This window comes from Brienomyrus brachyistius, chromosome 12 (genome assembly GCF_023856365.1).
Source record: "Brienomyrus brachyistius isolate T26 chromosome 12, BBRACH_0.4, whole genome shotgun sequence".
Lineage (NCBI taxonomy): Eukaryota > Metazoa > Chordata > Actinopteri > Osteoglossiformes > Mormyridae > Brienomyrus > Brienomyrus brachyistius.
In genome coordinates, this window is record NC_064544.1 from 11,586,836 (window position 1) to 11,614,145 (window position 27,310).

The following is a 27,310-nucleotide window of genomic DNA, read 5'->3' on the forward strand; positions in this document are numbered from 1 at the left end:
AGCTGATCTCAGATCAGGTCACACATACAGCTCTCAGGCCGATCTCAGACAGCTGATCTCAGATCCGGTCACACATAGAGCTCTCAAGCTGATCTCAGACCAGGTGAAACATACAGCTCTCAAGCTGATCTCAGATCAGGTCATACATACAGCTCTCAAGCTGATCTCAGACCTTGTCAAACATACAGCTCTCAAGCTGATCTCAGATCAGGTCACAAATAGAGCTCATAGACTGATCTTACAAGAACTGATCTCAGATCAGGTCACAAATAGAGCTCTTAAGCTGATCTCAGATCAGTTCATACATACAGCTCTCAGGCTGATCTCAGATCAGGTCACACATAGAGTTCTCAAGCTGATCTCAGAACAGGTCATACATACAGCTCTCAGGCTGATCTCAGATCAGGTCATATATACAGCTCTGAGGCTGATCTTAGATCAGGTCATATATACAGCTCTCAGGCTGATCTCAGAACAGCTGATTTCAGATCAGATCACACATGGAACTCTCAAAATGATCTCAGATCAGGTCATACGTACAGCTATCAAGCTGATCTCAGATCAGGTCATACATACAGCTCTCAAGCTGATCTCAGATCAGGTCATACATACAGCTCTCAGGCCGGTCTCAGAACAACTGATCTCAGAACAGTTCATACATACAGCTCTAAGGCTGATCTTAGAACAACTGATCTCAGATCAGGTCACACATAGAGCTCTCAAGCTGATCTCAGATCAGGTCGTACATACAGCTCTCAAGCTGATCTCAGATCAGGTCATACAAACAGATCTCAGGCTGATCTCAGACAGCTGATCTCAGATCAGGTCACACATGGAGCTCTTAAGCTGATCACAGATCAGGTCATTCATACAGCTATCAAGCTGATCTCAGATCAGGTCACACATGGAGCTCTTAAGCTGATCTTAGATCAGGTCATTCACACAGCTATCAAGCTGATCTCAGATCAGGTCACACATACAGCTCTCAGGCTGATCTCAGACAGCTGATCTCAGATCAGGTCACACATAGAGCTCTCAAGCTGATCTCAGACCAGGTCAAACATACAGCTCTCAAGCTGATCTCAGATCAGGTCATACATACAGCTCTCAAGCTGATCTCAGATCAGGTCATACATACAGCTCTCAGGCTGATCTCAGACAGCTGATCTCAGATCAGGTCACACATAGAGCTCTCAAGCTGATCTCAGATCAGGTCATACATACAGCTCTCAAGCTGATCTCAGATCAGGTCATACATACAGCTCTCAAGCTGATCTCAGACCTTGTCAAACATACAGCTCTCAAGCTGATCTCAGATCAGGTCATACATACAGCTCTTAGGCTGATCTCAGACAGCTGATCTCAGATCAGGTCACACAAAGAGCTCTTCAGCTGATCTCAGATCAGGTCATACATACAGCTCTCAGGCTGATCTCAGAACATGTCATACAGAGGTCTCAGGCTGATCTTAGAACAACTGATCTCAGATCAGGACACACATAGAGCTCTTAAGCTGATCTCAGATCTGGTCATTCATACAGTTCTCAAGCTGATCTCAGAACAGGTCTTACAGAAAGCTCTTAGGCTGATCTCAGAACAGCTGATCTTAGGTCAGGACAAACATACAGCTCTCAAGCTGATCTCAGATCAGGTCATACGTACAGCTATCAAGCTGATCTCAGATCAGGTCATATATACAGCTCTCAAGCTGATCTCAGATCAGGTCATACATATAGATCTCAGGCTGATCTCAGACAGCTGATCTCAGATCAGGTCACACATAGAGTTCGCAAGCTGATCTCAGAACAGGTCATACATACAGCTCTCAGGCTGATCTCAGATCAGGTCATATATACAGCTCTCAGGCTGATCTCAGAACAGATGATCTCAGATCAGATCACACATGGAACTCTCACGCTGATCTCAGATCAGGTCATACGTACAGCTATCAAGCTGATCTCATATCAGGTCATACATACAGCTCTCAAGCTGATCTCAGATCAGGTCATACATATAGCTTTCAGGCTGATCTCAAAACAGGTCATACATACTGCTCTCATGCCGGTCTCAGAACAACTGATCTCAGAACAGTTCATACATACAGCTCTAAGGCTGATCTTAGAAGAACTGATCTCAGATCAGGTCACACATAGAGCTCTCAAGCAGATCTCAGATCAGGTCGTACATACAGCTCTCAAGCTGATCTCAGATCAGGTCATACACACAGATCTCAGGCTGATCTCAGACAGCTGATCTCAGATCAGGTCACACATAGAGCTCTCAAGCTGATCTCAGATCAGGTCGTACATACAGCTCTCAAGCTGATCTCAGATCAGGTCACACATGGAGCTCTTAAGCTGATCTCAGATCAGGTCATTCATACAGCTATCAATCTGATCTCAGATCAGGTCACACATGGAGCTCTTAAGCTGATCTTAGATCAGGTCATTCACACAGCTATCAAGCTGATCTCAGATCAGGTCACACATACAGCTCTCAGGCTGATCTCAGACAGCTGATCTCAGATCAGGTCATACATACAGCTCTCAAGCTGATCTCAGACCTTGTCAAACATACAGCTCTCAAGCTGATCTCAGATCAGGTCAAAAATAGAGCTCATAGACTGATCTTACAACAACTGATCTCAGATCAGGTCACAAATAGAGCTCTTAAGCTGATCTCAGATCAGTTCATACATACATCTCTCAGGCTGATCTCAGATCAGGTCATATATACAGCTCTCAGGCTGATCTCAGAACAGCTGATCTCAGATCAGATCACACATGGAACTCTCAAGCTGATCTCAGATCATGTCATACGTACAGCTATCAAGCTGATCTCAGATCAGGTCTTACATTTAGCTCTCAAGCTGATCTCAGATCAGGTCATACATATAGATCTCAGGCTGATCTCAAAACAGGTCATACATACTGCTCTCAGGCCGGTCTCAGAACATCTGATCTCAGAACAGTTCATACATACAGCTCTAAGGCTGATCTTAGAAGAACTGATCTCAGATCAGGTCACACATAGAGCTCTCAAGCTGATCTCAGATCAGGTCGTACATACAGCTCTCAAGCTGATCTCAGATCAGGTCATACACACAGATCTCAGGCTGATCTCAGACAGCTGATCTCAGATCAGGTCACACATAGAGCTCTCAAGCTGATCTCAGATCAGGTCGTACATATAGTTCTCAAGCTGATCTCAGATCAGGTCACACATGGAGCTCATAAGCTGATCTTAGATCAGGTCATTCACACAGCTATCAAGCTGATCTCAGATCAGGCCACACATATAGCTCTCAGGCTGATCTCACACAGCTGATCTCAGATCAGGTCACACATAGAGCTCTCAAGCTGATCTCAGACCTTGTCAAACATACAGCTCTCAAGCTGAACTCAGATCAGGTCACAAATAGAGCTCATAGACTGATCTTACAACAACTGGTCTCAGATCAGGTCACAAATAGAGCTCTTAAGCTGATCTCAGATCAGGTCATTCATACAGCTCTCAGGCTGATCTCAAATCAGGTCACACATAGAGCTCTCAAGCTGATCTCAGATCAGGTCGTACATACAGCTCTCAAGCTGATCTCAGATCAGGTCACACATGGAGCTCTTAAGCTGATCTCAGATCAGGTCATTCATACAGCTATCAAGCTGATCTCAGATCAGGTCACACATGGAGCTCTTAAGCTGATCTTAGATCAGGTCATTAACACAGCTATCAAGCTGATCTCAGATCAGGTCACACATACAGCTCTCAGGCCGATCTCAGACAGCTGATCTCAGATCAGGTCACACATTGAGCTCTCAAGCTGATCTCAGACCTTGTCAAACATACAGCTCTCAAGCTGATCTCAGATCAGGTCACAAATAGAGCTCATAGACTGATCTTACAAGAACTGATCTCAGATCAGGTCACAAATAGAGCTCTTAAGCTGATCTCAGATCAGTTCATACATACAGCTCTCAGGCTGATCTCAGATCAGGTCACACATAGAGTTCTCAAGCTGATCTCAGAACAGGTCATACATACAGCTCTCAGGCTGATCTCAGATCAGGTCATATATACAGCTCTGAGGCTGATCTCAGATCAGATCACACATGGAACTCTCAAGCTGATCTCAGATCAGGTCATACGTACAGCTATCAAGCTGATCTCAGATCAGGTCATACATACAGCTCTCAAGCTGATCTCAGAACAGTTCATACATACAGCTCTAAGGCTGATCTTAGAACAGCTGATCTCAGATCAGGTCACACATAGAGCTCTCAAGCTGATCTCAGATCAGGTCGTACATACAGCTCTCAAGCTGATCTCAGATCAGGTCATACAAACAGATCTCAGGCTGATCTCAGACAGCTGATCTCAGATCAGGTCACACATGGAGCTCTTAAGCTGATCACAGATCAGGTCATTCATACAGCTATCAAGCTGATCTCAGATCAGGTCACACATGGAGCTCTTAAGCTGATCTTAGATCAGGTCATTCACACAGCTATCAAGCTGATCTCAGATCAGGTCACACATACAGCTCTCAGGCTGATCTCAGACAGCTGATCTCAGATCAGGTCACACATAGAGCTCTCAAGCTGATCTCAGACCAGGTCAAACATACAGCTCTCAAGCTGATCTCAGATCAGGTCATACATACAGCTCTCAAGCTGATCTCAGATCAGGTCACACATAGAGTTCTCAAGCTGATCTCAGATCAGGTCATACATACAGCTCTCAGGCTGATCTCAGACAGCTGATCTAAGATCAGGTCACACATGGAGCTCTCAAGCTGATCTCAGATCAGGTCATACATACAGCTCTCAAGCTGATCTCAGATCAGGTCATACATACAGCTCTCAAGCTGATCTCAGACCTTGTCAAAAATACAGCTCTCAAGCTGATCTCAGATCAGGTCATACATACAGCTCTCAGGCTGATCTCAGACAGCTGATCTCAGATCAGGTCACACAAAGAGCTCTTCAGCTGATCTCAGATCAGGTCATACATACAGCTCTCAGGCTGATCTCAGAACATGTCATACAGAGGTCTCAGGCTGATCTTAGAACAACTGATCTCAGATCAGGACACACATAGAGCTCTTAAGCTGATCTCAGATCTGGTCATTCATACAGTTCTCAAGCTGATCTCAGAACAGGTCTTACAGAAAGCTCTTAGGCTGATCTCAGAACAGCTGATCTTAGGTCAGGACAAACATACAGCTCTCAAGCTGATCTCAGATCAGGTCATACGTACAGCTATCAAGCTGATCTCAGATCAGGTCATACATACAGCTCTCAAGCTGATCTCAGATCAGGTCATACATATAGATCTCAGGCTGATCTCAGACAGCTGATCTCAGATCAGGTCACACATAGAGTTCGCAAGCTGATCTCAGAACAGGTCATACATACAGCTCTCAGGCTGATCTCAGATCAGGTCATATATACAGCTCTCAGGCTGATCTCAGAACAGATGATCTCAGATCAGATCACACATGGAACTCTCACGCTGATCTCAGATCAGGTCATACGTATAGCTATCAAGCTGATCTCATATCAGGTCATACATACAGCTCTCAAGCTGATCTCAGATCAGGTCATACATATAGCTTTCAGGCTGATCTCAAAACAGGTCATACATACTGCTCTCAGGCCGGTCTCAGAACAACTGATCTCAGAACAGTTCATACATACAGCTCTAAGGCTGATCTTAGAAGAACTGATCTCAGATCAGGTCACACATAGAGCTCTCAAGCAGATCTCAGATCAGGTCGTACATACAGCTCTCAAGCTGATCTCAGATCAGGTCATACACACAGATCTCAGGCTGATCTCAGACAGCTGATCTCAGATCAGGTCACACATAGAGCTCTCAAGCTGATCTCAGATCAGGTCGTACATACAGCTCTCAAGCTGATCTCAGATCAGGTCACACATGGAGCTCTTAAGCTGATCTCAGATCAGGTCATTCATACAGCTATCAATCTGATCTCAGATCAGGTCACACATGGAGCTCTTAAGCTGATCTTAGATCAGGTCATTCACACAGCAATCAAGCTGATCTCAGATCAGGTCACACATACAGCTCTCAGGCTGATCTCAGACAGCTGATCTCAGATCAGGTCACACATACAGCTCTCAAGCTGATCTCAGACATTGTCAAACATACAGCTCTCAAGCTGATCTCAGATCAGGTCAAAAATAGAGCTCATAGACTGATCTTACAACAACTGATCTCAGATCAGGTCACAAATAGAGCTCTTAAGCTGATCTCAGATCAGTTCATACATACATCTCTCAGGCTGATCTCAGATCAGGTCATATATACAGCTCTCAGGCTGATCTCAGAACAGCTGATCTCAGATCAGATCACACATGGAACTCTCAAGCTGATCTCAGATCATGTCATACGTACAGCTATCAAGCTGATCTCAGATCAGGTCTTACATTTAGCTCTCAAGCTGATCTCAGATCAGGTCATACATATAGATCTCAGGCTGATCTCAAAACAGGTCATACATACTGCTCTCAGGCCGGTCTCAGAACATCTGATCTCAGAACAGTTCATACATACAGCTCTAAGGCTGATCTTAGAAGAACTGATCTCAGATCAGGTCACACATAGAGCTCTCAAGCTGATCTCAGATCAGGTCGTACATACAGCTCTCAAGCTGATCTCAGATCAGGTCATACACACAGATCTCAGGCTGATCTCAGACAGCTGATCTCAGATCAGGTCACACATAGAGCTCTCAAGCTGATCTCAGATCAGGTCGTACATATTGTTCTCAAGCTGATCTCAGATCAGGTCACACATGGAGCTCATAAGCTGATCTTAGATCAGGTCATTCACACAGCTATCAAGCTGATCTCAGATCAGGCCACACATATAGCTCTCAGGCTGATCTCACACAGCTGATCTCAGATCAGGTCACACATAGAGCTCTCAAGCTGATCTCAGACCTTGTCAAACATACAGCTCTCAAGCTGAACTCAGATCAGGTCACAAATAGAGCTCATAGACTGATCTTACAACAACTGGTCTCAGATCAGGTCACAAATAGAGCTCTTAAGCTGATCTCAGATCAGGTCATTCATACAGCTCTCAGGCTGATCTCAAATCAGGTCACACATAGAGCTCTCAAGCTGATCTCAGATCAGGTCGTACATACAGCTCTCAAGCTGATCTCAGATCAGGTCACACATGGAGCTCTTAAGCTGATCTCAGATCAGGTCATTCATACAGCTATCAAGCTGATCTCAGATCAGGTCACACATGGAGCTCTTAAGCTGATCTTAGATCAGGTCATTAACACAGCTATCAAGCTGATCTCAGATCAGGTCACACATACAGCTCTCAGGCCGATCTCAGACAGCTGATCTCAGATCAGGTCACACATTGAGCTCTCAAGCTGATCTCAGACCTTGTCAAACATACAGCTCTCAAGCTGATCTCAGATCAGGTCACAAATAGAGCTCATAGACTGATCTTACAAGAACTGATCTCAGATCAGGTCACAAATAGAGCTCTTAAGCTGATCTCAGATCAGTTCATACATACAGCTCTCAGGCTGATCTCAGATCAGGTCACACATAGAGTTCTCAAGCTGATCTCAGAACAGGTCATACATACAGCTCTCAGGCTGATCTCAGATCAGGTCATATATACAGCTCTGAGGCTGATCTCAGATCAGATCACACATGGAACTCTCAAGCTGATCTCAGATCAGGTCATACGTACAGCTATCAAGCTGATCTCAGATCAGGTCATACATACAGCTCTCAAGCTGATCTCAGAACAGTTCATACATACAGCTCTAAGGCTGATCTTAGAACAACTGATCTCAGATCAGGTCACACATAGAGCTCTCAAGCTGATCTCAGATCAGGTCGTACATACAGCTCTCAAGCTGATCTCAGATCAGGTCATACAAACAGATCTCAGGCTGATCTCAGACAGCTGATCTCAGATCAGGTCACACATGGAGCTCTTAAGCTGATCACAGATCAGGTCATTCATACAGCTATCAAGCTGATCTCAGATCAGGTCACACATGGAGCTCTTAAGCTGATCTTAGATCAGGTCATTCACACAGCTATCAAGCTGATCTCAGATCAGGTCACACATACAGCTCTCAGGCTGATCTCAGACAGCTGATCTCAGATCAGGTCACACATAGAGCTCTCAAGCTGATCTCAGACCAGGTCAAACATACAGCTCTCAAGCTGATCTCAGATCAGGTCATACATACAGCTCTCAAGCTGATCTCAGATCAGGTCACACATAGAGTTCTCAAGCTGATCTCAGATCAGGTCATACATACAGCTCTCAGGCTGATCTCAGACAGCTGATCTCAGATCAGGTCACACATGGAGCTCTCAAGCTGATCTCAGATCAGGTCATACATACAGCTCTCAAGCTGATCTCAGATCAGGTCATACATACAGCTCTCAAGCTGATCTCAGACCTTGTCAAAAATACAGCTCTCAAGCTGATCTCAGATCAGGTCATACATACAGCTCTCAGGCTGATCTCAGACAGCTGATCTCAGATCAGGTCACATAAAGAGCTCTTCAGCTGATCTCAGATCAGGTCATACATACAGCTCTCAGGCTGATCTCAGAACATGTCATACAGAGGTCTCAGGCTGATCTTAGAACAACTGATCTCAGATCAGTACACACATAGAGCTCTTAAGCTGATCTCAGATCTGGTCATTCGTACAGTTCTCAAGCTGATCTCAGAACAGGTCTTACAGAAAGCTCTTAGGCTGATCTCAGAACAGCTGATCTTAGGTCAGGTCACACATAGAGCTCTCAAGCTGATCTCAGATCAGGTCGTACATATAGTTCTCAAGCTGATCTCAGATCAGGTCACACATGGAGCTCATAAGCTGATCTTAGATCAGGTCATTCACACAGCTATCAAGCTGATCTCAGATCAGGCCACACATACAGCTCTCAGGCTGATCTCACACAGCTGATCTCAGATCAGGTCACACATAGAGCTCTCAAGCTGATCTCAGACCTTGTCAAACATATAGCTCTCAAGCTGATCTCAGATCAGGTCACAAATAGAGCTCATAGACTGATCTTCCAACAACTGATCTCAGATCAGGTCACAAATAGAGCTTTTAAGCTGATCTCAGATCAGGTCATTCATACAGCTCTCAGGCTGATCTCAAATCAGGTCACACATAGAGCTCTCAAGCTGATCTCAGATCAGGTCGTACATACAGCTCTCAAGCTGATCTCAGATCAGGTCACACATGGAGCTCTTAAGCTGATCTCAGATCAGGTCATTCATACAGCTATCAAGCTGATCTCAGATCAGGTCACACATGGAGCTCTTAAGCTGATCTTAGATCAGGTCATTAACACAGCTATCAAGCTGATCTCAGATCAGGTCACACATACAGCTCTCAGGCCGATCTCAGATAGCTGATCTCAGATCAGGTCACAAATAGAGCTCATAGACTGATCTTACAAGAACTGATCTCAGATCAGGTCACAAATAGAGCTCTTAAGCTGATCTCAGATCAGTTCATACATACAGCTCTCAGGCTGATCTCAGATCAGGTCACACATAGAGTTCTCAAGCTGATCTCAGAACAGGTCATACATACAGCTCTCAGGCTGATCTCAGATCAGGTCATATATACAGCTCTCAGGCTGATCTCAGATCAGGTCATATATACAGCTCTCAGGCTGATCTCAGAACAGCTGATCTCAGATCAGATCACACATGGAACTCTCAAGCTGACCTCAGATCAGGTCATACGTACAGCTATCAAGCTGATCTCAGATCAGGTCATACATACAGCTCTCAAGCTGATCTCAGATCAGGTCATACATACAGCTCTCAGGCCGGTCTCAGAACAACTGATCTCAGAACAGTTCATACATACAGCTCTAAGGCTGATCTTAGAACAACTGATCTCAGATCAGGTCACACATAGAGCTCTCAAGCTGATCTCAGATCAGGTCGTACATACAGATCTCAGGCTGATCTCAGACAGCTGATCTCAGATCAGGTCACACATAGAGCTCTCAAGCTGATCTCAGATCAGGTCGTGCATACAGCTCTCAAGCTGATCTCAGATCAGGTCACACATGGAGCTCTTAAGCTGATCTCATATCAGGTCATTCATACAGCTATCAAGCTGATCTTAGATCAGGTCACACATGGAGCTCTTAAGCTGATCTTAGATCAGGTCATTCACACAGCTATCAAGCTGATCTCAGATCAGGTCACACATACAGCTCTCAGGCTGATCTCAGACAGCTGATCTCAGATGAGGTCACACATAGAGCTCTCAAGCTGATCTCAGACCTTGTCAAACATACAGCTCTCAAGCTGATCTCAGATCAGGTCACAAATAGAGCTCATAGACTGATCTTACAACAACTGATCTCAGATCAGGTCACAAATAGAGCTCTTAAGCTGATCTCAGATCAGGTCATACATACAGCTGTCAGGCTGATCTCAGATCAGGTCATATATACAGCTCTCAGGCTGATCTCAGAACAGCTGATCTCAGATCAGATCACACATCGAACTCTCAAGCTGATCTCAGATCAGGTCACACATGGAGCTCTCAAGCTGATCTCAGATCAGGTCATACATATAGCTCTCAGGCTGATCTCAGACAGCTGATCTCAGATCAGGTCACACAAAGAGCTCTTCAGCTGATCTCAGATCAGGTCATACATACAGCTCTCAGGCTGATCTCAGAACATGTCATACAGAGGTCTCAGGCTGATCTTAGAACAACTGATCTCAGATCAGGACACACATAGAGCTCTTAAGCTGATCTCAGATCTGGTCATTCATACAGTTCTCAAGCTGATCTCAGAACAGGTCTTACAGAAATCTCTTAGGCTGATCTCAGAACAGCTGATCTTAAGTCAGGACAAACATACAGCTCTCAAGTTGATCTCAGATCAGGTCATACGTACAGCTATCAAGCTGATCTCAGATCAGGTCATACATACAGCTCTCAAGCTGATCTCAGATCAGGTCATACATATAGATCTCTGGCTGATCACAGACAGCTGATCTCAGATCAGGTCACACATAGAGTTCTCAAGCTGATCTCAGAACAGGTCATACATACTGCTCTCAGGCTGATCTCAGATCAGGTCATATATACAGCTCTCAGGCTGATCTCAGAACAGCTGATCTCAAATCAGATCACACATGGAACTCTCAAGCTGATCTCAGATCAGGTCATACGTACAGCTATCAAGCTGATCTCATATCAGGTCATACATACAGCTCTCAAGCTGATCTCAGATCAGGTCATACATATAGCTTTCAGGCTGATCTCAAAACAGGTTATACATACTGCTCTCAGGCCGGTCTCAGAACAACTGATCTCAGAACAGTTCATACATACAGCTCTAAGGCTGATCTTAGAAGAACTGATCTCAGATCAGGTCACACATAGAGCTCTCAAGCAGATCTCAGATCAGGTCGTACATACAGCTCTCAAGCTGATCTCAGATCAGGTCATACACACAGATCTCAGGCTGATCTCAGACAGCTGATCTCAGATCAGGTCACACATGGAGCTCTTAAGCTGATCTCAGATCAGGTCATTCATACAGCTATCAAACTGATCTTAGATCAGGTCACACATGGAGCTCTTAAGCTGATCTTAGATCAGGTCATTCACACAGCTATCAAGCTGATCTCAGATCAGGTCACACATACAGCTCTCAGGCTGATCTCAGACAGCTGATCTCAGATGAGGTCACACATAGAGCTCTCAAGCTTATCTCAGACCTTGTCAAACATACAGCTCTCAAGCTGATCTCAGATCAGGTCACAAATAGAGCTCATAGACTGATCTTACAACAACTGATCTCAGATCAGGTCACAAATAGAGCTCTTAAGCTGATCTCAGATCAGGTCATACATACAGCTTTCAGGCTGATCTCAGAGCAGGTCATATATACAGCTCTCAGGCTGATCTCAGAACAGCTGATCTCAGATCAGATCACACATGGAACTCTCAAGCTGATCTCAGATCATGTTATACGTACAGCTATCAAGCTGATCTCAGATCAGGTCATACATATAGCTCTCAAGCTGATCTCAGATCAGGTCATACATATAGATCTCAGGCTGATCTCAAAACAGGTCATACATACTGCTCTCAGGCCGATCTCAGAACAGCTGATCTCAGATTAGATCACACATGGAACTCTCAAGCTGATCTCAGATCAGGTCACACATAGAGCTCTCAAGCTGATCTCAGATCAGGTCGTACATACAGCTCTCAAGCTGATCTCAGATCAGGTCATACACACAGATCTCAGGCTGATCTCAGACAGCTGATCTCAGATCAGGTCACACATAGAGCTCTCAAGCTGATCTCAGATCAGGTCGTACATACAGCTCTCAAGCTGATCTCAGATCAGGTCACACATGGAGCTCTTAAGCTGATCTTAGATCAGGTCATTCACACAGCTATCAAGCTGATCTCAGAGCAGTTCATATATACAGCTCTCAGGCTGATCTCAGAACAGCTGATCTCAGATCAGATCACACATGGAACTCTCACGCTGATCTCAGATCATGTTATACGTACAGCTATCAAGCTGATCTCAGATCAGGTCACACAAAGAGCTCTTCAGCTGATCTCAGATCAGGTCATACATACAGCTCTCAGGCTGATCTCAGAACATGTCATACAGAGGTCTCAGGCTGATCTTAGAACAACTGATCTCAGATCAGGACACACATAGAGCTCTTAAGCTGATCTCAGATCTGGTCATTCATACAGTTCTCAAGCTGATCTCAGAACAGGTCTTACAGAAATCTCTTAGGCTGATCTCAGAACAGCTGATCTTAAGTCAGGACAAACATACAGCTCTCAAGTTGATCTCAGATCAGGTCATACGTACAGCTATCAAGCTGATCTCAGATCAGGTCATACATACAGCTCTCAAGCTGATCTCAGATCAGGTCATACATATAGATCTCTGGCTGATCACAGACAGCTGATCTCAGATCAGGTCACACATAGAGTTCTCAAGCTGATCTCAGAACAGGTCATACATACTGCTCTCAGGCTGATCTCAGATCAGGTCATATATACAGCTCTCAGGCTGATCTCAGAACAGCTGATCTCAGATCAGATCACACATGGAACTCTCAAGCTGATCTCAGATCAGGTCATACGTAGAGCTATCAAGCTGATCTCATATCAGGTCATACATACAGCTCTCAAGCTGATCTCAGATCAGGTCATACATATAGCTTTCAGGCTGATCTCAAAACAGGTTATACATACTGCTCTCAGGCCGGTCTCAGAACAACTGATCTCAGAACAGTTCATACATACAGCTCTAAGGCTGATCTTAGAAGAACTGATCTCAGATCAGGTCACACATAGAGCTCTCAAGCAGATCTCAGATCAGGTCGTACATACAGCTCTCAAGCTGATCTCAGATCAGGTCATACACACAGATCTCAGGCTGATCTCAGACAGCTGATCTCAGATCAGGTCACACATGGAGCTCTTAAGCTGATCTCAGATCAGGTCATTCATACAGCTATCAAACTGATCTCAGATCAGGTCACACATGGAGCTCTTAAGCTGATCTTAGATCAGGTCATTCACACAGCTATCAAGCTGATCTCAGATCAGGTCACACATACAGCTCTCAGGCTGATCTCAGACAGCTGATCTCAGATCAGGTCACACATAGAGCTCTCAAGCTGATCTCAGACCTTGACAAACATACAGCTCTAAAGCTGATCTCAGATCAGGTCACAAATAGAGCTCATAGACTAATCTTACAACAACTGATCTCAGATCAGGTAACAAATAGAGCTCTTAAGCTGATCTCAGATCAGGTCATACATACAGCTCTCAGGCTGATCTCAGATCAGGTCATATATACAGCTCTCAGGCTGATCTCAGAACAGCTGATCTCAGATCAGATCACACATGGAACTCTCAAGCTGATCTCAGATCAGGTCATACGTACAGCTATCAAGCTGATCTCAGATCAGGTCATACATACAGCTCTCAAGCTGATCTCAGATCAGGTCATACATATAGATCTCAGGCTGATCCCAGACAGCTGATCTCAGATCAGGTCACACATAGAGTTCTCAAGCTGATCTCAGAACAGGTCATACATACAGCTCTCAGGCTGATCTCAGATCAGGTCATATATACAGCTCTCAGGCTGATCTCAGAACAGCTGATCTCAGATCAGATCACACATGTAACTCTCAAGCTGATCTCAGATCAGGTCATACGTACAGCTATCAAGCTGATCTCATATCAGGTCATACATACAGCTCTCAAGCTGATCTCAGACAAGGTCATACATACAGCTCTCTGGCTGATCTCAGATCAGGTCATATATACAGCTCTCAGGCTGATCTCAGAACAGCTGATCTCAGATCAGATCACACATGGAACTCTCAAGCTGATCTCAGATCAGGTCACACATAGAGCTCTCAAGCTGGTCTCAGATCAGGTCGTACATACACCTCTCAAGCTGATCTCAGATCAGGTCATACACACAGATCTCAGGCTGATCTCAGACAGCTGATCTCAGATCAGGTCACACATAGAGCTCTCAAGCTGATCTCAGATCAGGTCATACATACAGCTCTCAAGCTGATCTCAGATCAGGTCATACATACAGCTCTCAGGCTGATCTCAGATCAGGTCATATATACAGCTCTCAGGCTGATCTCAGAACAGCTGATCTCAGATCAGATCACACATGGAAGTCTCAAGCTGATCTCAGATCAGGTCATATGTACAGCTATCAAGCTGATCTCAGATCAGGTCATACATACAGCTCTCAAGCTGATCTCAGATCAGGTCATTCATACAGCTCTCAGTGTGATCTCAGACAGCTGATCTCAGATCAGGTCATACGTACAGCTATCAAGCTGATCTCATATCAGGTCATACATACAGCTCTCAAGCTGATCTCAGATCAGGTCATATATACAGCTCTCAGGCTGATCTCAGAACAGCTGATCTCAGATCAGATCACACATGGAACTCTCAAGCTGATCTCAGATCAGGTCACACATAGAGCTCTCAAGCTGATCTCAGATCAGGTCGTACATACACCTCTCAAGCTGATCTCAGATCAGGTCATACACACAGATCTCAGGCTGATCTCAGACAGCTGATCTCAGATCAGGTCACACATAGAGCTCTCAAGCTGATCTCAGATCAGGACATACATACAGCTCTCAAGCTGATCACAGATCAGGTCATACATACAGCTCTCAAGCTGATCTCAGATCAGGATATATATACAGCTCTCAGGCTGATCTCAGAACAGCTGATCTCAGATCAGATCACACATGGAAGTCTCAAGCTGATCTCAGATCAGGTCATATGTACAGCTATCAAGCTGATCTCAGATCAGGTCATACATACAGCTCTCAAGCTGATCTCAGATCAGGTCATTCATACAGCTCTCAGTGTGATCTCAGACAGCTGATCTCAGATCAGGTCACACATAGAGTTCTCAAGCTGATCTCAGATCAGGTCATACATACAGCTCTCAGGCTGATCTCAGACAGCTGATCTCAGATCAGGTCACACATGGAGCTCTCAAGCTGATCTCAGATCAGGTCATACATACAGCTCTCAAGCTGATCTCAGATCAGGTCATACATACAACTCTCAGGCTGATCTCAGACAGCTGATCTCAGATCAGGTCACACAAAGAGCTCTTAAGCTGATCTCAGATCAGGTCATACATACAGCTCTCAGGCAGATCTCAGAACATGTCATACAGAGGTCTCAGGCTGATCTTACAACAACTGATCTCAGATCAGGACACACATAGAGCTCTTAAGCTGATCTCAGATCAGGTCATACATACAGCTCTCAGGCTGATCTCACATCAGGTCATATATACAGCTCTCAGGCTGATCTCAGAACAGTTGATCTCAGATCAGATCACACATGGAACTCTCAGGCTGATCTCAGATCAGGTCATACGTACAGCTATCAAGCTGATCTCAGATCAGGTCATACATACAGCTCTCAAGCTGATCTCAGATCAGGTCATACATATAGATCTCAGGCTGATCTCAGACAGCTGATCTCAGATCAGGTAACACATAGAGTTCTCAAGCTGATCTCAGAACAGGTCATACATACAGCTCTCAGGCTGATCTCAGATCAGGTCATATATACAGCTCTCAGGCTGATCTCAGAACAGCTGATCTCATATCAGATCACACATGTAACTCTCAAGCTGATCTCAGATCAGGTCATACGTACAGCTATCAAGCTGATCTCATATCAGGTCATACATACAGCTCTCAAGCTGATCTCAGATCAGGTCATACATACAGCTCTCAGGCTGATCTCAGATCAGGTCATATATACAGCTCTCAGGCTGATCTCAGAACAGCTGATCTCAGATCAGATCACACATGGAACTCGCAAGCTGATCTCAGATCAGGTCACACATAGAGCTCTCAAGCTGATCTCAGATCAGGTCGTACATACAGCTCTCAAGTTGATCTCAGATCAGGTCATACACACAGATCTCAGGCTGATCTCAGACAGCTGATCTCAGATCAGGTCACACATAGAGCTCTCAAGCTGATCTCAGATCAGGTCATACATACAGCTCTCAAGCTGATCTCAGATCAGGATATATATACAGCTCTCAGGCTGATCTCAGAACAGCTGATCTCAGATCAGATCACACATGGAAGTCTCAAGCTGATCTCAGATCAGGTCATATGTACAGCTATCAAGCTGATCTCATATCAGGTCATACATACAGCTCTCAAGCTGATCTCAGATCAGGTCATTCATACAGCTCTCAGTCTGATCTCAGACAGCTGATCTCAGATCAGGTCACAGATGGAGTTCTCAAGCTGATCTCAGATCAGGTCATACATACAGCTCTCAGGCTGATCTCAGACAGCTGATCTCAGATCAGGTCAAACATGGAGCTCTCAAGCTGATCTCAGATCAGGTCATGCATACAGCTATAAAGCTGATCTCAGATCATGTCATAAATACAGCTATCAAGCTGATCTCAGATCAGGTCACGTATAGAGCTCTCAAGCTGTTCTCAGATCAGGTCATACATACAGCTCTCTAGCTGATCTCAGATCAGGTCATACATACAGCTCTCAAGCTGATCTCAGATCAGGTCATACATACAGCTCTCAGGCTGATCTCAGATCAGGTCATACATACACCTCTCAGGCTGATCTCAGAACAGCTGATCTCAGATCAGATCACACATGGATGTCTCAAGCTGATCTCAGATCAGGTCATATGTACAGCTATCAAGCTGATCTCAGATCAGATCATACATACAGCTCTCAAGCTGATCTCAGATCAGGTCATACATACAGCTCTCAGGCTGATCTCAGAACGGCTCATACCGAGAGCTCTTAGGCTGATCTCAGAACAGCTGATCTCAGATCGGGTCAAACATGGAGCTCTCAAGCTGATCTCAGATCAGGTCATGCATACAGCTATAAAGCTGATCTCAGATCAGGTCACACATACAGCTCTTAAGCTGATCTCAGATCAGGTCATACATACAGGTTTCAGGCTGATCTCAGAACAGGTCATACATACAGCTCTCAGGCTAATCTTACAACAACTGATTTCAGATAAGGTCACAAATAGAGCTCTTAAGCTGATCTCAGATCAGGTCATACATACCGGTCTCAGGCTGACCTCAGATCAGGTCAAAAATACAGCTCTCAGGCTGATCTCAGACAGCTGATCTCAGATCAGTTCACATATAGAGCTCTCAAGCTCGTCTCAGATCAGGTCACGCATAGAGCTCTCAAGCTGATCTCAGACCAGGTCATACATATAGCTCTCACGCTGATCTCAGATCAGATCACACATACAGCTCTCAGGCTGAACTCAGACAGCTGATCTCAGATCAGGTCACACATAGAGCTCTCAAGCTGATCTCAGATTAGGTCACACATAGAGCTCTCGAGCTGATCTCCGATGAGGTCATACATATAGCTCTCAAAGTGATCTCAGATCAGGTCATACATACAGCTCTCAGGGAGATCTCAGACAGCTGATCTCAGATCAGGTCACACGTAGAGCTCTCAAGCTGATCTCAGATCAGGTCACAAATAGAGCTCTTAAGCTGATCTCAGATCAGGTCATACATACAGCTCTCAAGCTGATCTCAGATCAGGTCATACATACAGCTTTCAGGCTGATCTCAGATCAGGTCATATATACAGCTCTCAGGCTGATCTCAGAACAGCTGATCTCAGATCAGATCACACATGGATGTCTCAAGCTGATCTCAGATCAGGTCATATGTACAGCTATCAAGCTGATCTCAGATCAGATCATACATACAGCTCTCAAGCTGATCTCAGATCAGGTCATACATACAGCTCTCAGTATGATCTTAGACAGCTGATCTCAGATCTGGTCATTCATACAGTTCTCAAGCTGATCTCAGAACAGGTCTTACAGAAAGCTCTTAGGCTGATCTCAGAACAGCTGATCTTAGGTCAGGACATACATGCAGCTCTCAAGCTGATCTCAGATCAGGTCATTCATACAGCTCTCTGGCTGATCTCAGAACAACTGATCTCAGAACAGTTGAAATGTAGAGCTCTCAGGCTGATCTTAGAACAACTGATCTCAGATCAGGTCACATATACAGCTCTTAAGCTTATCTCAGATCCGGTCATACATACAGGTCTCAAGCTGATCTCAGATCAGGTCACGTATATAGCTCTCATGCTGATCTCAGATCAGGTCATACATATAGCTTTCAGGCTGAACTCAGAAAAGGTCATACATACAGCTCTCAGGCTGATATCAGAACAACTTATCTCAGATCAGGTCACACATACAGCTCTTAAGCTGATCTCAGATCAGGTCATACATACAGGTCTCAGGCTGATCTCAGAACAGGTCATACATACAGCTCTCAGGCTAATCTTACAACAACTGATTTCAGATAAGGTCACAAATAGAGCTCTTAAGCTGATCTCAGATCAGGTCATACATACCGGTCTCAGGCTGACCTCAGATCAGGTCAAAAATACAGCTCTCAGGCTGATCTCAGACAGCTGATCTCAGATCAGTTCACATATAGAGCTCTCAAGCTCGTCTCAGATCAGGTCACGCATAGAGCTCTCAAGCTGATCTCAGACCAGGTCATACATATAGCTCTCACGCTGATCTCAGATCAGATCACACATACAGCTCTCAGGCTGAACTCAGACAGCTGATCTCAGATCAGGTCACACATAGAGCTCTCAAGCTGATCTCAGATTAGGTCACACATAGAGCTCTCGAGCTGATCTCAGATGAGGTCATACATATAGCTCTCAAAGTGATCTCAGATCAGGTCATACATACAGCTCTCAGGGAGATCTCAGACAGCTGATCTCAGATCAGGTCACACATAGAGCTCTCAAGCTGATCTCAGATCAGGTCACAAATAGAGCTCTTAAGCTGATCTCAGATCAGGTCATACATACAGCTCTCAAGCTGATCTCAGATCAGGTCATACATACAGCTTTCAGGCTGATCTCAGATCAGGTCATATATACAGCTCTCAGGCTGATCTCAGAACAGCTGATCTCAGATCAGATCACACATGGATGTCTCAAGCTGATCTCAGATCAGGTCATATGTACAGCTATCAAGCTGATCTCAGATCAGATCATACATACAGCTCTCAAGCTGATCTCAGATCAGGTCATACATACAGCTCTCAGTATGATCTTAGACAGCTGATCTCAGATCAGGTCACACATAGAGTTCTCAAGCTGATCTCAGATCAAGTCATACATACAGCTCTCAGGCTGATCTCAGACAGCTGATCTCAGATCAGGTCACACATGGAGCTCTCTAGCTGATCTCAGATCAGGTCATACATACAGCTCTCAAGCTGATCTCAGATCAGGTCATACATACAGCTCTCAGGCTGATTTCAGACAGCTGATCTCAAATCAGGTCACACAAAGAGCTCTTAAGCTGATCTCAGATCATGTCATACATACAGCTCTCAGGCAGATCTCAGAACATGTCATACAGAGGTCTCAGGCTGATCTTAGAACAACTGATCTCAGATCAGGACACACATAGAGGTCTTAAGCTGATCTCAGATCTGGTCATTCATACAGTTCTCAAGCTGATCTCAGAACAGGTCTTACAGAAAGCTCTTAGGCTGATCTCAGAACAGCTGATCTTAGGTCAGGACATACATGCAGCTCTCAAGCTGATCTCAGATCAGGTCATTCATACAGCTCTCTGGCTGATCTCAGAACAACTGATCTCAGAACAGTTGAAATGTAGAGCTCTCAGGCTGATCTTAGAACAACTGATCTCAGATCAGGTCACATATACAGCTCTTAAGCTTATCTCAGATCCGGTCATACATACAGGTCTCAAGCTGATCTCAGATCAGGTCACGTATATAGCTCTCATGCTGATCTCAGATCAGGTCATACATACAGCTCTCAGGCTGATCTCAGAACGGCTCATACCGAGAGCTCTTAGGCTGATCTCAGAACAGCTGATCTCAGATCAGGTCAAACATGGAGCTCTCAAGCTGATCTCAGATCAGGTCATGCATACAGCTATAAAGCTGATCTCAGATCATGTCATAAATACAGCTATCAAGCTGATCTCAGATCAGGTCACGTATAGAGCTCTCAAGCTGTTCTCAGATCAGGTCATACATACAGCTCTCTAGCTGATCTCAGATCAGGTCATACATACAGCTCTCAAGCTGATCTCAGATCAGGTCATACATACAGCTCTCAGGCTGATCTCAGATCAGGTCATACATACACCTCTCAGGCTGATCTCAGAACAGCTGATCTCAGATCAGATCACACATGGATGTCTCAAGCTGATCTCAGATCAGGTCATATGTACAGCTATCAAGCTGATCTCAGATCAGATCATACATACAGCTCTCAAGCTGATCTCAGATCAGGTCATACATACAGCTCTCAGGCTGATTTCAGACAGCTGATCTCAGATCAGGTCACACAAAGAGCTCTTAAGCTGATCTCAGATCAGGTCATACATACAGCTCTCAGGCAGATCTCAGAACATGTCATACAGAGGTCTCAGGCTGATCTTAGAACAACTGATCTCAGATCAGGACACACATAGAGCTCTTAAGCTGATCTCAGATCTGGTCATTCATACAGTTCTCCAGCTGATCTCAGAACAGGTCTTACAGAAAGCTCTTAGGCTGATCTCAGAACAGCTGATCTTAGGTCAGGACATACATACAGCTCTCAAGCTGATCTCAGATCAGGTCATTCATACAGCTCTCAGGCTGATCTCAGAACAACTGATCTCAGAACAGTTGAAATGTAGAGCTCTCAGGCTGATCTTAGAACAACTGATCTCAGATCAGGTCACATATACAGCTCTTAAGCATATCTCAGATCCGGTCATACATACAGGTCTCAAGCTGATCTCAGATCAGGTCACGTATATAGCTCTCATGCTGATCTCAGATCAGGTCATACATACAGCTCTCAGGCTGATCTCAGATCAGGTCACAAATAGAGCTCTTAAGCTGATCTCAGATCAGGTCATACATACAGCTCTCAAGCTGATCTCAGATCAGGTCATACATACAGCTTTCAGGCTGATCTCAGATCAGGTCATATATACAGCTCTCAGGCTGATCTCAGAACAGCTGATCTCAGATCAGATCACACATGGATGTCTCAAGCTGATCTCAGATCAGGTCATATGTACACCTATCAAGCTGATCTCAGATCAGATCATACATACAGCTCTCAAGCTGATCTCAGATCAGGTCATACATACAGCTCTCAGTCTGATCTTAGACAGCTGATCTCAGATCAGGTCACACATAGAGTTCTCAAGCTGATCTCAGATCAGGTCATACATACAGCTCTCAGGCTGATCTCAGACAGCTGATCTCAGATCAGGTCACACATGGAGCTCTCAAGCTGATCTCAGATCAGGTCATACATACAGCTCTCAAGCTGATCTCAGATCAGGTCATACATACAGCTCTCAGGCTGATTTCAGACAGCTGATCTCAGATCAGGTCACACAAAGAGCTCTTAAGCTGATCTCAGATCATGTCATACATACAGCTCTCAGGCAGATCTCAGAACATGTCATACAGAGGTCTCAGGCTGATCTTAGAACAACTGATCTCAGATCAGGACACACATAGAGCTCTTAAGCTGATCTCAGATCTGGTCATTCATACAGTTCTCAAGCTGATCTCAGAACAGGTCTTACAGAAAGCTCTTAGGCTGATCTCAGAACAGCTGATCTTAGGTCAGGACATACATACTGCTCTCAAGCTGATCTCAGATCAGGTCATTCATACAGCTCTCAGGCTGATCTCAGAACAACTGATCTCAGAACAGTTGAAATGTAGAGCTCTCAGGCTGATCTTAGAACAACTGATCTCAGATCAGGTCACATATACAGCTCTTAAGCTTATCTCAGATCCGGTCATACATACAGGTCTCAAGCTGATCTCAGATCAGGTCACGTATATAGCTCTCATGCTGATCTCAGATCAGGTCATACATACAGCTCTCAGGCTGATCTCAGAACGGCTCATACCGAGAGCTCTTAGGCTGATCTCAGAACAGCTGATCTCAGATCAGGTCAAACATGGAGCTCTCAAGCTGATCTCAGATCAGGTCATGCATACAGCTATAAAGCTGATCTCAGATCATGTCATAAATACAGCTATCAAGCTGATCTCAGATCAGGTCACGTATAGAGCTCTCAAGCTGTTCTCAGATCAGGTCATACATACAGCTCTCTAGCTGATCTCAGATCAGGTCATACATACAGCTCTCAAGCTGATCTCAGATCAGGTCATACATACAGCTCTCAGGCTGATCTCAGATCAGGTCATACATACACCTCTCAGGCTGATCTCAGAACAGCTGATCTCAGATCAGATCACACATGGATGTCTCAAGCTGATCTCAGATCAGGTCATATGTACAGCTATCAAGCTGATCTCAGATCAGATCATACATACAGCTCTCAAGCTGATCTCAGATCAGGTAATACATACAGCTCTCAGGCTGATTTCAGACAGCTGATCTCAGATCAGGTCACACAAAGAGCTCTTAAGCTGATCTCAGATCAGGTCATACATACAGCTCTCAGGCAGATCTCAGAACATGTCATACAGAGGTCTCAGGCTGATCTTAGAACAACTGATCTCAGATCAGGACACACATAGAGCTCTTAAGCTGATCTCAGATCTGGTCATTCATACAGTTCTCCAGCTGATCTCAGAACAGGTCTTACAGAAAGCTCTTAGGCTGATCTCAGAACAGCTGATCTTAGGTCAGGACATACATACAGCTCTCAAGCTGATCTCAGATCAGGTCATTCATACAGCTCTCAGGCTGATCTCAGAACAACTGATCTCAGAACAGTTGAAATGTAGAGCTCTCAGGCTGATCTTAGAACAACTGATCTCAGATCAGGTCACATATACAGCTCTTAAGCTTATCTCAGATCCGGTCATACATACAGGTCTCAAGCTGATCTCAGATCAGGTCACGTATATAGCTCTCATGCTGATCTCAGATCAGGTCATACATACAGCTCTCAGGCTGATCTCAGAACGGCTCATACCGAGAGCTCTTAGGCTGATCTCAGAACAGCTGATCTCAGATCAGGTCAAACATGGAGCTCTCAAGCTGATCTCAGATCAGGTCAGGCATACAGCTATAAAGCTGATCTCAGATCATGTCATAAATACAGCTATCAAGCTGATCTCAGATCAGGTCACGTATAGAGCTCTCAAGCTGATCTCAGATCAGGTCATACATACAGCTCTCTAGCTGATCTCAGATCAGGTCATACATACAGCTCTCAGGCTGACCTGAGATCAGGTCATACATACAGCTCTCAGGCTGATCTCAGAACAACTGATCTCAGATCAGGTCACACATACAGCTCTTAAGCTGATCTCAGGTCAGGTCATACATACAGGTCTCAGGCTGATCTCAGCACAGGTCATACATACAGCTCTCAGGCTAATCTTACAACAACTGATCTCAGATAAGGTCACAAATAGAGCTCTTAAGCTGATCTCAGATCAGGTCATACATACAGGTCTCAGGCTGACCTCAGATCAGGTCATGAATACAGCTCTCAAGCTGATCTCAGACAGCTGATCTCAGATCAGTTCACATATAGAGCTCTCAAGCTCGTCTCAGATCAGGTCACGCATAGAGCTCTCAAGCTGATCTCAGACCAGGTCATAAATATAGCTCTCAGGCTGATCTCAGATCAGATCATACATACAACTCTCAGGCTGAACTCAGACAGCTGATCTCAGATCAGGTCACACATAGAGCTCTCGAGCTGATCTCAGATGAGGTCATACATATAGCTCTCAAAGTGATCTCAGATTAGGTCATACATACAGCTCTCAGGGAGATCTCAGACAGCTGATCTCAGATCAGGTCACATATAGAGCTCTCAAGCTCATCTCAGATCAGGTCACGCATAGAGCTCTCAAGCTGATCTCAGATCAGGTCATACATACAGCTCTCAGGCTGATCTCAGAAGAACTGATCTCAGTTCAGGTCACAAATAGAGATCTTAAGCTGATCTCAGATCAGGTCATACATACAGCTCTCAAGCTGATCTCAGATCAGGTCATACATACAGATCTCAGGCTGATCTCAGAACAGGTCATACATACAGCTCTCAGGCTGATCGTACAACAACTGATCTCAGATCAGGTCATACATACAGCTCTCAGGCTGATCTCAGATCTGGTCATACATACAGCTGTCAGGTAGATCTCAGATAGCTGATCTCAGATCAGGTCATGTATTCAGCTCTCAAGCTGATCTCAGATCCGGTCATACATATAGATCTTAAGCTGATCTCAGATCAGTTCATACAAACAGATCGCTGGCAGATCTCAGACAGCTGATCTCAGTTCAGGTCACACATAGAGCTCTTAAGCTGATCACAGATCAGGTCATACATACAGGTCTCAAGCTGATCTCAGAACAGGTCTTACAGAAAGCTCTTAGGCTGACCTCAGAACAGCTGATCTCAGATCAGGACATACATACAGCTCTCAAGCTGATCTCAGATCAGGTCATACATACAGCTCTCTAGCTGATCTCAGATCAGGTCATACATACAGCTCTCAGGCTGACCTGAGATCAGGTCATACATACAGCTCTCAGGCTGATCTCAGAACAACTGATCTCAGATCAGGTCACACATACAGCTCTTAAGCTGATCTCAGGTCAGGTCATACATACAGGTCTCAGGCTGATCTCAGCACAGGTCATACATACAGCTCTCAGGCTAATCTTACAACAACTGATCTCAGATAAGGTCACAAATAGAGCTCTTAAGCTGATCTCAGATCAGGTCATACATACAGGTCTCAGGCTGACCTCAGATCAGGTCATGAATACAGCTCTCAAGCTGATCTCAGACAGCTGATCTCAGATCAGTTCACATATAGAGCTCTCAAGCTCGTCTCAGATCAGGTCACGCATAGAGCTCTCAAGCTGATCTCAGACCAGGTCATAAATATAGCTCTCAGGCTGATCTCAGATCAGATCATACATACAACTCTCAGGCTGAACTCAGACAGCTGATCTCAGATCAGGTCACACATAGAGCTCTCGAGCTGATCTCAGATGAGGTCATACATATAGCTCTCAAAGTGATCTCAGATTAGGTCATACATACAGCTCTCAGGGAGATCTCAGACAGCTGATCTCAGATCAGGTCACATATAGAGCTCTCAAGCTCATCTCAGATCAGGTCACGCATAGAGCTCTCAAGCTGATCTCAGATCAGGTCATACATACAGCTCTCAGGCTGATCTCAGAAGAACTGATCTCAGTTCAGGTCACAAATAGAGATCTTAAGCTGATCTCAGATCAGGTCATACATACAGCTCTCAAGCTGATCTCAGATCAGGTCATACATACAGATCTCAGGCTGATCTCAGAACAGGTCATACATACAGCTCTCAGGCTGATCGTACAACAACTGATCTCAGATCAGGTCATACATACAGCTCTCAGGCTGATCTCAGATCTGGTCATACATACAGCTGTCAGGTAGATCTCAGATAGCTGATCTCAGATCAGGTCATGTATTCAGCTCTCAAGCTGATCTCAGATCCGGTCATACATATAGATCTTAAGCTGATCTCAGATCAGTTCATACAAACAGATCGCTGGCAGATCTCAGACAGCTGATCTCAGTTCAGGTCACACATAGAGCTCTTAAGCTGATCACAGATCAGGTCATACATACAGGTCTCAAGCTGATCTCAGAACAGGTCTTACAGAAAGCTCTTAGGCTGACCTCAGAACAGCTGATCTCAGATCAGGACATACATACAGCTCTCAAGCTGATCTCAGATCAGGTTATACATACAGCTCTCAGGCTGACCTGAGATCAGGTCATACATACAGCTCTCAGGCTGATCTCAGAACAACTGATCTCAGATCAGGTCACACATACAGCTCTTAAGCTGATCTCAGGTCAGGTCATACATACAGGTCTCAGGCTGATCTCAGCACAGGTCATACATACAGCTCTCAGGCTAATCTTACAACAACTGATCTCAGATAAGGTCACAAATAGAGCTCTTAAGCTGATCTCAGATCAGGTCATACATACAGGTCTCAGGCTGACCTCAGATCAGGTCATGAATACAGCTCTCAAGCTGATCTCAGACAGCTGATCTCAGATCAGTTCACATATAGAGCTCTCAAGCTCGTCTCAGATCAGGTCACGCATAGAGCTCTCAAGCTGATCTCAGACCAGGTCATACATATAGCTCTCAGGCTGATCTCAGATCAGATCATACATACAACTCTCAGGCTGAACTCAGACAGCTGATCTCAGATCAGGTCACACATAGAGCTCTCGAGCTGATCTCAGATGAGGTCATACATATAGCTCTCAAAGTGATCTCAGATTAGGTCATACATACAGCTCTCAGGGAGATCTCAGACAGCTGATCTCAGATCAGGTCACATATAGAGCTCTCAAGCTCATCTCAGATCAGGTCACGCATAGAGCTCTCAAGCTGATCTCAGATCAGGTCATACATACAGCTCTCAGGCTGATCTCAGAAGAACTGATCTCAGTTCAGGTCACAAATAGAGATCTTAAGCTGATCTCAGATCAGGTCATACATACAGCTCTCAAGCTGATCTCAGATCAGGTCATACATACAGATCTCAGGCTGATCTCAGAACAGGTCATACATACAGCTCTCAGGCTGATCGTACAACAACTGAT

At 44.8% G+C, this 27,310-nt stretch overlaps 1 long non-coding RNA gene across 1 annotated transcript; it reads left to right on the forward strand.

Annotated features, from left to right (window-relative positions):
- Positions 1–1,301: 1,301 nt before the first annotated feature.
- On the forward strand, positions 1,302–24,811 carry LOC125704875 (uncharacterized). The gene is made up of 3 exons (XR_007381270.1): positions 1,302–1,321; positions 18,863–18,934; positions 24,712–24,811. It is a non-coding gene; the product is annotated as an uncharacterized LOC125704875 (long non-coding RNA).
- Positions 24,812–27,310: the final 2,499 nt, after the last annotated feature.